At 35.7% G+C, this 16,035-nt stretch overlaps 1 protein-coding gene and 1 pseudogene across 1 annotated transcript in view; one reads left to right on the top strand and one right to left on the bottom strand.

The window, feature by feature from the left end:
- Positions 1-14,749, bottom strand: part of LOC100593679 — a 37,611-nt pseudogene extending 22,862 nt beyond the window's left edge.
- EPS8 (epidermal growth factor receptor pathway substrate 8) overlaps positions 1-16,035 on the top strand; it is a 177,220-nt gene that overhangs the window by 8,280 nt on the left and 152,905 nt on the right. The window lies entirely within an intron of this gene.

Genomic DNA, 16,035 nt, shown 5'->3' on the forward strand with positions numbered 1-16,035 from the left:
TGCTATATACTTGCTCAAATTCCTACTGTGCTAAACAAGAATAGCTAAAACATTTGTGTATTTAAGCTCCACAAAGATTCTTCTAGCTTTGTTTTCTGTTGACTCATCCATATCCTACTGACCAGAGGTATGTGGTGATGGAACATGGTTGTTTTAAAGAATGAGGTTCTTTTAAAAAGAAACATTTGTGGGGAATTAGACAAAATAAAGCAAATAATGGTAGCATTAGCTAGTTATTTATTTCTTTCCCTCATTGTATTTAAAGCTTCTCAAGGGCAGGGAACTGAGTCAGTTAAGTTCCCCGAGGTATTTAAGCCCAACATATGACCATATGTGCCAACCATATGACACACTCACAAAAGGCTTGCTGAATGAAATTAGCACTTATTATCATACTTTTACATAAATACTTAAAAGGGGATGAGTTTTCCTCACATAGGAAGTTGAGCATTACTACATTTCATTTGTTTATTCATTCATCTTTTATTGAGTGTTTGTTGAGTATCTGTTCTGTGCCAGACACCGGGAATACAAAGATGAGTAAGATAGGATCTCTGCCTTTTGTTGTCAGGAGGCTCAGAGAATGGAGGCAGCCAGACACCCATTTTAGTACAGTGTGGAGCTGAAGGAAGTATATGTTAAAAAACAAACAAACAATGGACTTTGGAATCAGACCTTATCTGCCTTGGTTTTCTTATCGAAGAGGTGGAAATGTCAAGTAGGTACTATTATCCATGGGGGATGTTAAATGAAAAGTGTGTATGCCTGTGTGTGTGTGTGTGTGTGTGTGTGTGTGTGTGTGTGTGTGTATCCCAGCACATAGTAGAAAGGAGAGCCTCACTGTGGCCAAGGGAGTCAGAAAAGTCTTTACTGGGGAAGGTGACATTTGAGTCTCATAGAATTAATTTTTGAGGCAAAGCGAGACGCTCATCTCTCTCCAGGTAGAAAGATGAGCATGTTTGACATGTGCGGAATAGGTTGGCTTGATGGGAGTGGTGGGAAATTCTGCACATTCCCACATTCAGAGCTTACAGGAGTATTAGAAAGAACTGAATAAGCAGTTATTTTTCATTTTCGTAAGTAACAATGCAATAGAGTACTCATTACATTGTAGCAGAACAGAATAAAGATACCAAACCTGTTAAGAATTGCATGAATCTTCTCTTCTAGTCACATGGCCTTCTATGTCCTGTAGCTCTTTATGTAGCAAACAAATTCATGTGTTCTTTTTTAGTCCTGTGATACTCAAGTGATTATATGGAATTTAAGAAAGAGAACTTGCATGTTTTTGGGTGAAATTGGAGGTCCTGTTTCAAGCCATTCTTACATTTAGTAGCATAGCAACAAAAGAATGTAATAATCTATGAAACCAGATCTAGTCCTGTTTAAGCCTATCTAGAATTCTAAGCCATAAACAGTTTCTGAACAGAACCTGAAACATACTATTTAGGAATGTACTAAAAAATAACTTCTTAAATGAATTATGTGCTTGATAAGAGATCAGAGTTCTATAATTGAAAAATTGTTTTTTAATATAAGGGGAGAAGAAAAAGAGAAAAAATAGTGAGAAAAAAAGATTGATAGAAGGAAGAGAAGTTTGTACTTAAATGAGGGAGAAACATTTTTCAAGTCCCTTACTGAGGGCTGTTGAATTATCTTTTGTTAACACCATTAGAATATTATTAAGTTATTCCTTATTATAGAAATACATGTATATTATTGAGGTATTTGTTGGTTTAATGCAACAATAGAATGTTTCCAGTATCTGACGCGGAAAAACAAAGCTGCAAATAAAAATATGTGTAAAATCTATCTCTTTTGAGAAGACATTGATTACAGTTTATCTAATTTTCTGCAATAATTTTGACATTTAAAGTTGATGGTAATTTTAGACCTGAATGTACAATAAGATAATTTTAAGTGCTCTTTTAGAATTTAAAGAAAGATATACTTTTGATAATAGAGATAGAAGATACATTTAACTGCTTCGCTAGTGAAAAGTCTGTTACATTTTGCTGGGCACGGTGGCTCACGCCTGTAATCCCAGCATTTTGGGAAGCCGAGGCAGGTGGATCGCCTGAGTTTGGGAGTTCGAGACCAGCCTGACAAACATGGAGAAACCCTGTCTCTACTAAAAATACTAGCCGGGCTTGGAGGCACGTACCTGTAATCCCAGCTACTCGGGAGGCTGAGGCAGGAGAATTGCTTGAACAGGGGAGGCAGGGGGTTGTGGTGAGCCAAGATGGCTCCATTGCACTCCAGCCTGGGCAACAAGAGCGAAACTCCGTCTCAAAAAAAAAGAAAGAAAGAAAGAAAGAAAAAGTCTGTTACATTTTAAAATCTTGCTTTGCCTTCTTTTTTGGGGGCTTAGAGTTCTTGAAATTCATTTTGTGAGTAACTTGGTAAATTGATGACTTATTTTCTGCCTGGGCATGCAAACTCTGCATTTGATAGTTTCTTTCATACATGGAAGAAATGAAAACACTACCTTTAAGTAGATTTACTACCTGGATTCCCCCCATAAAGACATGAACAGCTTGTTTATGTTTATATGCATGCGTACGTAATCTCCAATTTCTCTTTGCAGTGTGTTTTCAAAACTTCAACTGTTTTATAACAAACTATATGTATTTCGGAGTTTTAAAATATTATTCTTTAATCCAGGAATGTGGATTTTTGAAACCCTATCTTCAGATTGAGTTGTCTTTACTGTTTTAGTGTTTATCTGTATTCTCAGAACCTCTGTTGTGTGGTCTGTTTTCAAAAAAGTACTGCGTACCATAAACTACAGTGTTTTTGTTTTGTTTTTTGCACATCAAGATTCTTTTAGTCGAGAGAACATTAATTTTGTCAGTAGTTCTTTTATTTAGCTCCTTTGTGGGGCCTTGTTAGATTCTGAATAATTTAATAGCAATGGAATCCTTTCTGTGATAAAAATCTGGTCATTGGTCCAATACTTGTAGCATTATTCACATGATACTCATGCATGCAAAGGTGTGGGATTAATGCGTATACCTGAAGAGTGTGTGTCAGAGTGTTTTTAATTGTTGTTGAAAATCACCCTCTAAAGATTTTCGTGTGCGTTAATTCTCAGATTTGCTTAAAGTATTATCACTTCTATTTTAAAATGAATAATCCATGGTGGCCTAGCCTGAACAATAATATGTAAGAAAAATGGGAAAAATTATAACTTCCTTTAAATTTAGGAATAAGGTCTATATTTTTTGTATATTTGTTTGTTTGCTATGTTTGCAGAATTACAGAATAAATTGTTTAAAGCATATTTCTTTTTATGTTATTTTAATTTTTTTACATTTCTTACCCAAACTCTTGAAACAAAAAGTTTCAGTCTCAGTTAGTACAATCCATAAACTTTATCCACATTTCACATTTTCAGCTTTATCTTAAGACTTGCTACTTTCCATGGTCTTGTCAAGAAAATAGTCTTTTACAACTCTTGAAGCAGGTAAATAACCATATGGGCTTTCCTTCATCACCCCCTTCCCCAACTCTTTTCCTCCTCCCAGCTGTTCCCCCTCCTTAGCTTGTTTCTGACACCCTTTTTCAATCCTCAGATGGCTTTAATAGAAAAGTGTATTTTTCATAACTTTGATAGCTTTCCAATTACTATTCTAACTCTTTCTCACTGCCTGGTGAGATCTCAGTCATGGAGAGAGAAGTCTGAATAAAAGAGACATTCATAGTGGTTATGACAGTGAAGGTTAAGTTTAGGCTGCTAGGGGGTTTGAAACAAAGGAGGGATTGAAGCCTTCATCGCCTTTACCTTATTTGGGTACTAAGTAAGTGATTTTGGAAATAGTGAAATCTCATTATGAAGAGAGTGAAATCTAGTCCAGAATAAATGTGTTAACAGTGCTCAACTTTAACTGGAATGCATCTTAACACCATTCAGTTTTTATACTGATTAGAAAGGTCCACTGTAGTTTTGTTCATATATTAGAACATATGCTGTTGGTTTTTTGTTTTGTTTTGTGTGTGTGTGTTTTTTTTCATTCTGCTTTGTAAGTACCCCTTATCACTGTAGGGAATTTTAGAATTTGAATTAAAATATATCTTATGTAAAAAAAATTTTATATAGGCTACTCCATGGCATTGTAAAGAATCTTAAAATAGATATAAAAGTCACTTCATCTTACCTCCAGTGTCCTCCCTCCATCTGTATCTGTTATCTCTAGTTATTTTCATCTTTTCTCTCTGCCAGGCAGTTAGTGGAATAGTTGAAGAATGGTTTTATCAGCTCTCATTGGACTACAGGATAAAAGACCTAAAAATATGGGATAATTTAATCCAATGGCTACCAAATACATTTTGTGTTATGTTTATGGTTTTCAAAGGCATCGATAAAATCAAACTATTGTTATTGGGAAATATGAAATTTTCAATAAGATTCCAAACTAATAGATAAAGTGGTAAAATGATTGGGAAAATAAGTGGTGGTAGAATCTGATATAGAAATAGTTTGGCAGTAGCAAAAGGGGAAATGCTAAAATTCTCAAGAACCCATAAGCCATTTTTACTAACACTGTGCTCTTCCTGAGCTACATCTAGGGAACTTTGATTCTATGCTGTAAGGAACAATATATTATTTGATTTAAGTGTATTTTAAATAAGTATTCAATAAATAACTGCAAAATAAAAGACTGAGTTCTGAACATGGAAATTCCTATTCTTGCGAGATTGAGCCAGACATTTCTAGCTAACATTGACGTTATTGGGCTAATGTGGACATCAGTTGGGTTTTGGGTATTAGGTGTAACAAATGCTTGCTGATGCATAGAGGCTAATCTAGGTCTGTGTTAGTTCCTGAGAGAGTGCATGTGAACTTCAGGGGAAGGTTTTTAGAGTAGGTCACTCACCTAAGCCAGCTGGTTTTTTCTCTCTTCCAAAAGAGTACTGGATTGCTCCTTTGCAGGGGCTGACTTGAGAACATGGCTTAACTTTTAAGGCTAGAGAAACTAGTTCAGCCAGAAGTGTATTATTTCCCCAAAAAAATTACATTTAAAAACTTCTAGCTATGATTGTTTCAGCTGCTTCTTCCTCCCTTTCTAATTATTCTTGCTATTTCTGTTACTGATATCAACCATACCAATCACTGGAAAGGAGAATACTTGGGCAAAAATTTCTTTTAAAAGAAAACTTGTTGGAGAGAAATATGTACACAAATGCATATTGAATATATAATAAAATACATATGGAACTGTCCTTTGTATGTGAAGGTGAGTTTTGTTTGTTGTAGTGGTGTCAGATCTGGTTTGATTCATTTCAGCTTTTTCCAGTGTTCTTTCTTGTGATACGCGTATATGAGATAGGAATTTTGCTAAATCATTAGCAGGCCCATTGGCTTAATGTAACCCAATCTAGTTTCTTGATCTAACAGTCCTGGAATATACAACTTTATCTAATAGAAAATAATTTTGTTTCAGTTAATGAAATTTATCTGTCAATAAAGAAATATTAAATAAGTGCCTATTAAGTGCTAGTACTAAATAATGAGTATACTCTAATTGACAAGATAGACAACATTCTTATCCTTGTGGACTGCGTGATGTTAGATGCCTAAATGAAAAGAAGCATAAAAACTTAACAGAAGCATCAGGTTCTAGGTAAAGGCCAAAAATCCGGAAAATAAAGGATAATCTTTTTGGCTTTTCTCCCCCTCTTTCCTTAATATAGATTCACATTTTTTCCTATTCAAATGTAATGATATTCACATTTTGTATTGTTTTTCTACATATACTGGTACTGTGGATTTATAAAATAAGTCTATTTCCAAATTACATGTATTTTACAATGATTCCACAAAGGAACGTTGGCTATTTATGAGCTTTGGGGGAAAATTACAGTATACCAGTACTCCCTTTGAAAGATTTTAAACTATTAAGGTCAATTTAAGATCAGACCAGACAATTGTGGTTTGTGTCATTTTTATATACAGTATTCAGTATTTTTTCCTGCAAACTTTTGGGAGTGAAGAAGCCATTATTCATAAAATGAATTCATATTTAACACCTTAGGCTGATTGTAAAGTGTTAAACCTTAGAGATGGGGAAAATTCTATTGTCTTGAATTTTGAATGTGGGTAACTTTAAGACTGCCATATGAATTGCCAAGTTGCAAAATTGTTTTTGCATTTCACTTGCAAGCAAGGAAAATGTGGACTCCTCCTTCTTTAGTGGAGCCAAGCGCATTCTAACACACCTCTCAAATTACACACCACTGAAATGATACTCACAATGGGTTAGGCTCATGTGTTTCTAGTTAGCTACTATGAATGAAAGATTCATAACTATCTGTTTCAAAAAACTTCTTTATTTGCACTGCAGGGAGCTTAATTGTTTGGTAGCAGGGTCAAGAATTGCTTTTAAATACTGAGTCAGCATGCATGGATTGGGCCATTATGCACTGAACTAAAAAAAAGATTTCTGTGCACAAAGAAGGCTTTAGATAAATATTTGTCAAATCATTGATTACTTTGTTGGCTGTGGAAGAATAAAAGTCCCTGAGTTTTCCCACCCTCTTGGTAATTTGGACCAAATATTTTGTTCACTATTTTATATATATATATATAACAAACCTGTAACCTTTCCCTTACCTTGCCTATTGAGCATTGTAGAATACAGGATCACAGGGAGGAAGAAGTCATTCATACTTACTAGACAGATGGTTGGCGTCCCTGTGGCAACCTTGTGATCTAATAATTTTCCAAGTTCTGTCTACCTAATTGAAGAGTAATAGCTGTTTACTATTTGCTTAAATAACACTAGGCCTGTATGCAAGTTGGAGGGGGGTTGGGGTGAAGGAGGGGGGTAGATATATAAATTCATCTCTGCAGTTTTACCAAATCTGTAAAAGAGGTGTAGCATACAGGCACCTCTTTTCCAAAAGAAAAACTTCATTAGTTCCTCATTTTGGTTATTCCTTCTTATTCGTGGCTCAAGCAAACCATTAACAGAGAATCTTTTTTTTTAAATTGATGACACGCTAAAAATTAGTTATTTTTGAAGAATTTTTTTCAAAAGTAGTATTTGAATATATTGGTAAAAGATGGTGGAATCATTTTCCCGCTTTTCTGCAGTAAATTAGTTTGTGCACTTCTGGTGACAGTTGCTCAACTATCAAAAGAAGATGAGGCTGTTAAAGAAATTTTAACAAATATTTATGAATGCATGAAATTGATTATGTTTATTAAAGTCACACAAGATTTCTATCCTTTATTACAAGTTTTATAAATTGCTACTGCAAAAATGAGAGAGAATTATAGTTACCAATGTGAATTACTTTTGTTTGGTCAGACATTGACTTACCCTGATTGCCACCTTGTCACTCTGTTTACTAGACACAGATAGGAACTTCTTTCTTCTTCCTATGATATGCATTTGATTCATGTCATATGCTGTCAAAATATATATAATGTTGTCCTGAGATTATTTCCTGGGATGATGAAACTGATGCAGACTATGTCAGCTAGACTTGTTAATATCACATTATTCTTTCTAATAAGTACTTGTACTTAGAATACTTACTTGCTTCTACTGCATCATGTCTCTCTTCTTATCCCCAACGCTTTTTTTTTCTTAAATCTCTCTCCATTGTCTCTTGAAGGGGCTGATAAACCCAGTTCTAAAATATTTCATGTATCTATCTCCCTTTAACACATAATTTGGTCCCGTGCATATGTTTAATACCAGGATATCCCCATTCATTTCCTTCTTCTTCTGAGGTTGATTGAAATTTTGTGGCTTCATGATTGCCTTCTAATTTTCAACTTGACTTAAACCAGAGTATAGTAAGAGAACCATTAATAATCACAATTAATAATATTAGAAAGTAATTTTAATAATTCAGGCCTCTATTGCAAAATGTATTATGGAGTCAGTTTAAAATGTGATTCTTCTCTCTCTTATATGTACCTATGTCCAAGTGTGTATATAATAAGCTCTTGGAGTTCAGGTGTGTCTTGGTGAGGTATTCTGCATATATGGAACATATTCTCTTAACATCCTTTTGCTACTGTCTTATTTCTATCTTGTTTCCACCTAAGATTCTTGAAGAGAAGCTTAATGTCTATGGTTTCCTCTTCACTTCTCCTACATCAGCCAGCCCACTGTGGTCTGACGCTGAGCTTATGTCTGTAGGTCATCTGCCATCTTCTAAAAGCTAAACCAAAAGGAAAATGTTTAGTTTTTATTTGATTTTGCTGTAGCATTTACCTGTAAACTCTTTGAGGACATAAACTGTGTCTCGTTCACTATGAATTTTTACCATTTAGGGTTTCTGGTACTTTGTAGACCTGTCTATTTGCTGAATGAATGTATGTTTGTAATGATTTTTGCCTTCTTTTAAATAAAAAGAATATTCTCTTCCTTTGGCTCCTATGGTGGTGCTGTTCTTTCCTGGTTAACATCTACCTCTGCTTTGTTACCCATCTACACTTAGGTGTTAATTCAGAAGCTCTGCTACTTGGGATGGAATAGGTATCCAAAATTCTTCCTAAGTGAAACTCTCAAGTAAGTTCTAGCACCATCTGTTGGCAGCAGTAAGAGCCAATGCTTTTTTTTTTGTGCCTCAGTTCATGGTTTTGTGTATTCTCAGAACACTCACAAGTTGAAAAGTTTCTGGGTTTTCCGGAATTATTTTCTCAGCCCTCATCTCATTTCATGTTACAGCCCAAGTTTCATTCTCTTTCTAGGGAACCTCAGTGTTTCGTTTAGAACAGTTACTCTCAGTTCTTCAGCTGATGCCTCTCTTGGGAGCTCTAACTCTATTTATGACTGAACCTGAATATCACACAGGCCCCTCAGACTTCACATTTCCCAAAATTAATTTCTTGTTTTTACTCTGGGCCCCTTGTCTCTTTCTGTCTCTCTACTTGGAGTGACTTTTATCCAAGTGACAACCTTAGAAATCTGAATTTTTTTCTGGACTCTTTTTGTTACACACCTTTCTGCCCCACCTTTATGATTGGTCATCAAATCTTTTTGATTCTTATTTGCAAATGGCTTGCTAGAGCACTCTCCTCTTCCATCTCTCACTGCTAATCATGTTAACTACCTTGCTTAAAATTCTTCAGTGGTTCCCCATATGCTCATTAGGGTGGTACAAATGAAGACTCTCTGTGAAGGAGTCCCTTCTTTCCTTTCCAGCCAGATTTTTTTTGCTCTTCTACTCCACACATGCCATAATAATTGCAATTCCCCGGACACACATAGCTTCACTCTTCCATAAATTTGCGTATACTGTTCCCTCTGCCTGGAGTTTCCTCTTTGTCAACCTCATCATATGGCAAACTACTTGTTATTTTAGATTCAGTCTAAAGTTCACTTTCCTAGAAAAAAACTTGTCATCGCTTCTTTTTGCCCAAGTTATAGAATCTCATACTTACTTTAAAGTAGTTACTATGTTGCTTATGGGTTATTTTACTTCTGTTTCTTTCTAACCAGTCTGTGAGCACTTGGAAGTAAGGAATGTGTCTGAATGATCTTTTGTCTCTTGTCCCTTAGCACAATGATGGGTTCACAGTATGTACTCAGTTTTTGTTTTAATATTTGTTCAATGAATGAATGGTTAAAATGGTTTTTGGTGCTAGTGAGATTCTAGTCCCTGATCTACATATAAACAAACTATGATAGAAAAACTGGCCTAATTCATTCATTCACTATTTGACCATTTAACCTGCTTTCTTTCCTAGCACATCTGAAGGTAATATTGTGAGACAGATGCAGTTTGTCTACAATACCATTCAAATTTTCCATCTCTTATAGTTTGCACTTTGTATTTAGATAAAGCTTAGTCTTATATTCAGTGGCTTAATGCCTGGAGTTCAAAAGGAAAGTTATGATCAGAGGACACTTGAGTTTTGTGTTTTCTTTGTCACTTGGGTGACTTCCAGCCATGTTTTCTCTAATTCATTTCTAAAGCTTTAAAAAAAGGAAGAAAGAATGAACGAAATATGGGATAACTTCTTTATGATAATCTCATTTGAGTTCATTGTGTAATTTAATCATTACGCAAAATAGTTTTTCCCCTTTCTTTTTTTTTTTATTTTGAGATAGAGTCTCGCTCTGACCCCCAGGCTGGAGTGCAGTGGTGTGATATCGGCTCACTGCAAGCTCCGCCTCCCAGGTTCACGCCATTCTCCTGCCTCAGCCTCCTGAGTAGCTGGGACTACTGGCGCCCGCCACCACACCCGGCTAATTTTTTGTATTTTTAGTAGAGACGGGGTTTCACCGTGTTAGCCAGGATGGTCTCAATCTCCTGACCTCGTGATCTGCCCGCCTGGGCCTCCCAAAGTGCTGGGATTACAGGCGTGAGCCACCGCGCCTGGCCTTCCCCTTTCTTTTGTATTGAAATTAGCTCTCAATACTGCCACAAAGAATTCTTTGTAATGAGTTAGCCACAAAAATAGTTCAGGTCTAAGGAGAATTTCTTTTTTCTTTTCTTTTTTTTTTTTAAGAGACAGTCTTCTTCTGTCACCCAGGCTGGAGTGCAGTGCAATCCTACGGAGAATTTCTAGCCCATTAGAAGAACACATCCATGACCCTCCTTCTCCTTTACCTGCCATATCCAACTGATTGCCAAATTCTGCTGCTTTCACATTAAAGTTAACTCTCACATTTGCCCCTTCTGTTCAGTTTTTCACTGTTTTAAGGCTATATGACCATTTTCTTAAACTATTCCCTCCTGAATGTCTCTAAATCTGCCTCTGTCCTACTGTCCTACTTCAATTCATGTTAATTACTACTTTCAGATCAGTCTTGCTAAAGCTGAGTCCAGATGATGTCAGTCCATTGCTTTAAAAACTGCTAACAAAGGTTTCCTTTTCAGGCTCTTCACAACCTGGTGACTTTCTTTAATTTTAGCCTCACTACCCCCTTTCCTATAAATTACTCATTAGTCAAAGTGAAGTACTGTGCACTTTGATCTGTATACTTCAGTTTTCCCAGTCTCTGCTTCAGTGTCCCTCTTGTCTGTACTTGGAATAACTTTTTAATTTATCTCTATATACAAATCGAATTTATCAGTTAAGGTCTACTTTATTAGCCATTGTAGAATAATCTACCTTCTTTGGTACCTCCCCCACTTAACATTTTTTTTCTCAGTATCGCTTAGGCACTTATTTTCTTTCGTGAACTGTAATTTATATACATGTGTGTTACCTGATACCGGGTATCAAGCTTCTCTAAGGTAGGCTCCATATCTGATTTTTACTTTTGGACAGGCTTCAAAGCCTTTTGGAGTGGTGCTTTTGTGTGATAGAAGCTCAATGTGTATTGGTTAAATGATGAAATAAATGAATTTTTGTCTTGCATCTTTCATCATGAGATTTGTGCCATTAACATCCCAACTCTCAATATGAAAAGGAAAAAAATACTGACCACAGTTTTTACTGAGCCTAAATTGAAATATTCTGAAAAAGCTTAATCATGGTGACAATCAGAATGTACTCTGTTATTTAGGATAAACTCTTCTGGCAAACATGCCTGCTTTTCAAGTTCCCATTCTTTTAAATGTGGGCTATGATTATGCTCCTGAACATCTCATGGATTTAATAAGTAAACCATTGTTTCAAAGTATTATAACTTTTTCCACAAAGAAACTGAGCTTTTAGAATAAAAAGCCAACAAAGATGATATTTTTTCAGTCTCACTCTTTTCTATCCTTTCCCCTTATTACAGCACAATTTTCAAGATTTTTGTATTATGAGTAAGACAGTGAGATCTTTTTGATATTTCACGAACTAAACCCAAAAGGGCCTACAAGACCATGCTTTAGCACGTTGTTTTTACCAATCCTACTGTAATTACAAATATTTTTAATAGTATGAATAATGCTATTTTTTCCCTTCCTTTCTTTTTCCCTTTCCTTTCTTCTGTCTTTTTTTTTTTTTGAGACAGGGTCTCGCTCTGTCATGCAGGCTGGAGTACAGTGGTGTGATCATAGCTCACTGCAGCCTCGAGCTCCTGGGCTCAAGTGATCCTTAAGTCATGGGTGGGTGGATCACTTGAGTTCAGGAGTTTGAGACCAATGTGGGCAACATGACGACACCCTATCTCTACAAAAAATACAGAAATTAGCCATGGTGGCATGTGCCTGTAGTCCCAGCTACTTGGGAGGCTTATATGAGAGGATTACTTGAGCCCGGGAGTTTGAGGCTGCAGTGAGCCAAGATCTTGCCACTACACTCCAGCCTGGGTGACAGAGTGAGACCCTAGTCTCAAAAAAGAAAAAAAATCCCAATAAAAAAACATGAAAATTACAAATAATTGTGACACTGGAACTATTTTGGGTATTATTCAACTGCTAAGAATAAAATCAGCATAACTGCAGAATACATCTGAGAAATAATAAAACATGACTTTGGTCAGAAAGTTCAGGAAATTTTTGTACTGTGTCCAATTTATTTTGCTCTGTGATCAGATTCTCGTGAATGCTAGTGTTAGACAAAAGACTGAAAATAGAGTTACTATATAGAGATGTTCATTGTTTGGGGAGAAATTCAATAGAGTCTTGAATATTCTCGTGATGTGCAGAATAATTATGTAGAGATTATTTTAAATCATAAATGCATCTTACATCTTAACATCTTAAATGTTTTGCTTTCCAGATATACTTCAGATATTTCTGTGAAAATGTTTTATCTTAATATTTTCCAACAAGAGCGTCTTATATTTGTGTAATTTTTCCAAAGTTGAGTAATAACTGTAATGCTATTTGTGTATTTTTCATAAAACTCTGAGTAATTTTCTTTAATATATCCTTGAAAATGCATTTTTCATTTATTTTTTCTTATTCTTGTTGTGTGTATATATCAAGCGTGGCATTTATTTTGAGAGTCTGTTGATAAAATTGGCAAAAGTAGAATTTTAATTTTATGTTAATAATGAAAGAATGACATATAATATTTGTCTGATGGTATCTCTTATTTTTTGTGTGCTTTTTGTTAAGCATATATCAATTTATTTTGCCAACATTATTCTATAGACAGAGAACTCCTGTTTTTTTACTTTCAGGTTAGTTCATGTGATCCTGGTTAATGGAACATAAAGTGAGATTTTATGGGTGACAGGGAGAGAGATTAGGCTTGACTTGGGGGCATATGGGAAAAGAAGGGGGCTGTCTTTTCACAAAGATTTAAATGTCTGATAAGAACTGTTTGCCAGTGCAATTATGAATAAGTGTATTTGTGCCTAATTTTTATTTTTTAAAAGCTTAGGTGATTATAATTTCATCTGTAAAATGTTGAAAGTATAGTCTGATTAAAATAATATATAAGAAATGGTTTTGGTTCTTTTGAATCAAAAGGTGTGTAAACCTGGAGAATCTGCAGAGTGCCAGACCTCTGCTTTTGTCTTTTCTTAGTATTGTATCATGTTTTCCCTGATATTAATCTTAAGATGACTTCATATACGTCAATATCGTTTAATGTTAGGCATCCACCTATTTGGGATAGGAAAAAAAGTTTTTCCCTGTATAGATGTGTGTGGATTGCTGAATCACTACTATGTTGGAGGGAGATTATTTTGCTTGAGAGTAGTATTGAAAAAGCTCCTATTTTCTCCCTTCAAAAAAACTGGCTTCTGAAAATTGTGACTTAACGTATCAAGAACCCAACTCCTAAAGTGATGTTCTCATTAATTAATATTTAGTAAATACTACACACCCAACTTAGGGTAATTTATTGGGAAACTTATCTCACTACCTCTGCTCTTAAAATTCTTTTTTTTTTTTTTTTTTTTTTTTTTGAGATGGAGTCTTGTTCTGTCGCCCAGGCTAGGGTGCAGTGGAGTAATCTCAGCTCACTGCAACCTCTGCCTTTTGGTTTCAAGTGACTCTCCTGCCTCAGCCTCTTGAGTAGCTGGGATTACAGGTGCCCGCCACCACGCCCGGCTAATTTTTGTATTTTTAGTAGAGAAAGGGTTTCACCATATTGTCCAGGCTGGTCTTGAACTCCTGACCTCGTGATCCACCTGCCTTGGCCTCCCAAAGTGCTGGGATTACAAACGTGAGCCACCGTGCCCAGCCTTAAAATTCTTAAATCTCATTTCCCTCCTTTTATTATTATTCAATAGTTAACTGTATAAGCCAGAACAGTTTTTTAAAAATTGGATATCCCCAAGATTTCTTCCAACTCTAATATCCTATAAGTCTTTGGTTTTTACTTAGGTTAATTCTTAACTGCAATGGAAGAAAAGCATAATTCCAGTTTCTAAGGTAATACTTAACATTTCTTTACATTATTCTAAATTGAATGGAAAACTTTATTTGTAAAATAACATCCAAAAATATCTATTTTATTCTCTGGGGAAAGACAATTTTGTAATATATTTTTCCACTTGAAATGTTTTTGCTTTGCAAAATCCTGTTGGGAAAACAGATTTCCAGACAGCTTAAAACTGACAAATGAGTATTTTGACAGGTATTCCTGGAAGGAGAGCTGTTGCCACCAACCATTTCAATTTCTTTATTCTAACAACCATGTTTAGCAGAGAAGAAGACATATCTCAGTTTGAAACAAATATTTAGTGTTGAGAGAGGTGGGTGAATATAAACCTTTTTTAATGTATTGGGAAAATAGGGCATTTAGTTCACTGTTTTGGAAAATAGAGTAACAGTGTGGGTAATAAAGTACTTCTTTATGGCCTAAGACTGACCTGATACTGCCAACTTCCTGTGTTCCATTCAGTAGGGTGTTCCTAGAGGAGGGTTTCATTTTATGCCACTGTGTCATTTAACGGCTTTGTTCTGTGTGCAACCTGTTGTGGCTTTAGAATAGAAAGCTTCAAGATAAAACATTTCATAGCAGAAACATTTTTCTGCATAAAATTCCACTGGTGAACAGTAGTCACTAGACCTTAGTAGAACTAGTCTGCTTCTGTAGAAATAATTTGTGAAAATGGTAGGGATGAACTCTGTGGTTCTGTCTATATTTCATTTACCTTCCAATTTGTAAACTTCTTATTAACATGGATATATTTTGAAGAATATTCTTTAGATTTCCTTCACCATACAGTTATTTTTTGAGTAGAATATTAGAAGTAGTCATGCAATCTCTTGTTCTTAGGTGCTATTTGCCAGGCCCACACACATTGTTAGTTGCTGTCATTATTTGTCTCCATCATCATTATCACCACCACCATCATCATTGTCATCATATATATATATTAAAACATCAGAAATTACTATTTGACTGGCTTGTGGAATTTGTGAAAAGCATAAATCTGAGAATCTTAAAATGTGAGACCTGCTGTTTAAAGATAGAGCAAATGTAGTTATGGATACTTATACAATTTAGACTAATTCCTTTTGGTAGTAATGACTGAATGATTTTGGCTTATTTCAAAGAATCGAGTTAGACATATGTTTGAATGATCCCATAGAGTCTTACTTTATATGCTTAAGCCTGGATGAAAATCAATTTCATTTAGCTTTAACTCGGATAAGGGTCTCATGGTCATTATTATATTCTTTTTTTTCTTAAAACTTTGCTTTTTTTTTTTTTTTTCTTTTTTGGAGACAGAGTTTCGCTCTTGTTGCCCAGGCTGGAGTGCAATGGCACGATCTCAGCTCACTGCAACCTCTGCCTCCCGGGTTCAGACAATTTTCCTGCCTCAGCCTCCCAAGTAGCTGGGATTACAGGTGCTCCCCACCATGTCCAGCTAATTTTTTTTTTTTTCTTGAGACGGAGTCTCACTCTGTCACCAGGCTGGAGTGCAGTGGCTCAATCTCGGCTCGGCTCACTGCAACCTTCACCTTCTGGGTTCAAGTGATTCTCCTGCCTTAGCCTCCCAAGTGGCTGGGACTACAGGCCCAGCTATTTTTTATTTGTATTTTTTTGTATTTTTTAGTAGAGGCGGGGTTTCACCATGTTGGCCAGGATGGTCTGAAACTCCTGACCTCAGGTGAGCCACCGCGCCAGACCAAAACTTACTTTCTTTTTTTAAACACTGAAACAAATTACTGAAGAGTATTTTTTTTCTCCGTTAAAACTTTTAGGCCGGGTGCAGGTGGCTCACG

Source organism: Nomascus leucogenys, chromosome 23 (assembly GCF_006542625.1).
Source record: "Nomascus leucogenys isolate Asia chromosome 23, Asia_NLE_v1, whole genome shotgun sequence".
NCBI lineage: Eukaryota > Metazoa > Chordata > Mammalia > Primates > Hylobatidae > Nomascus > Nomascus leucogenys.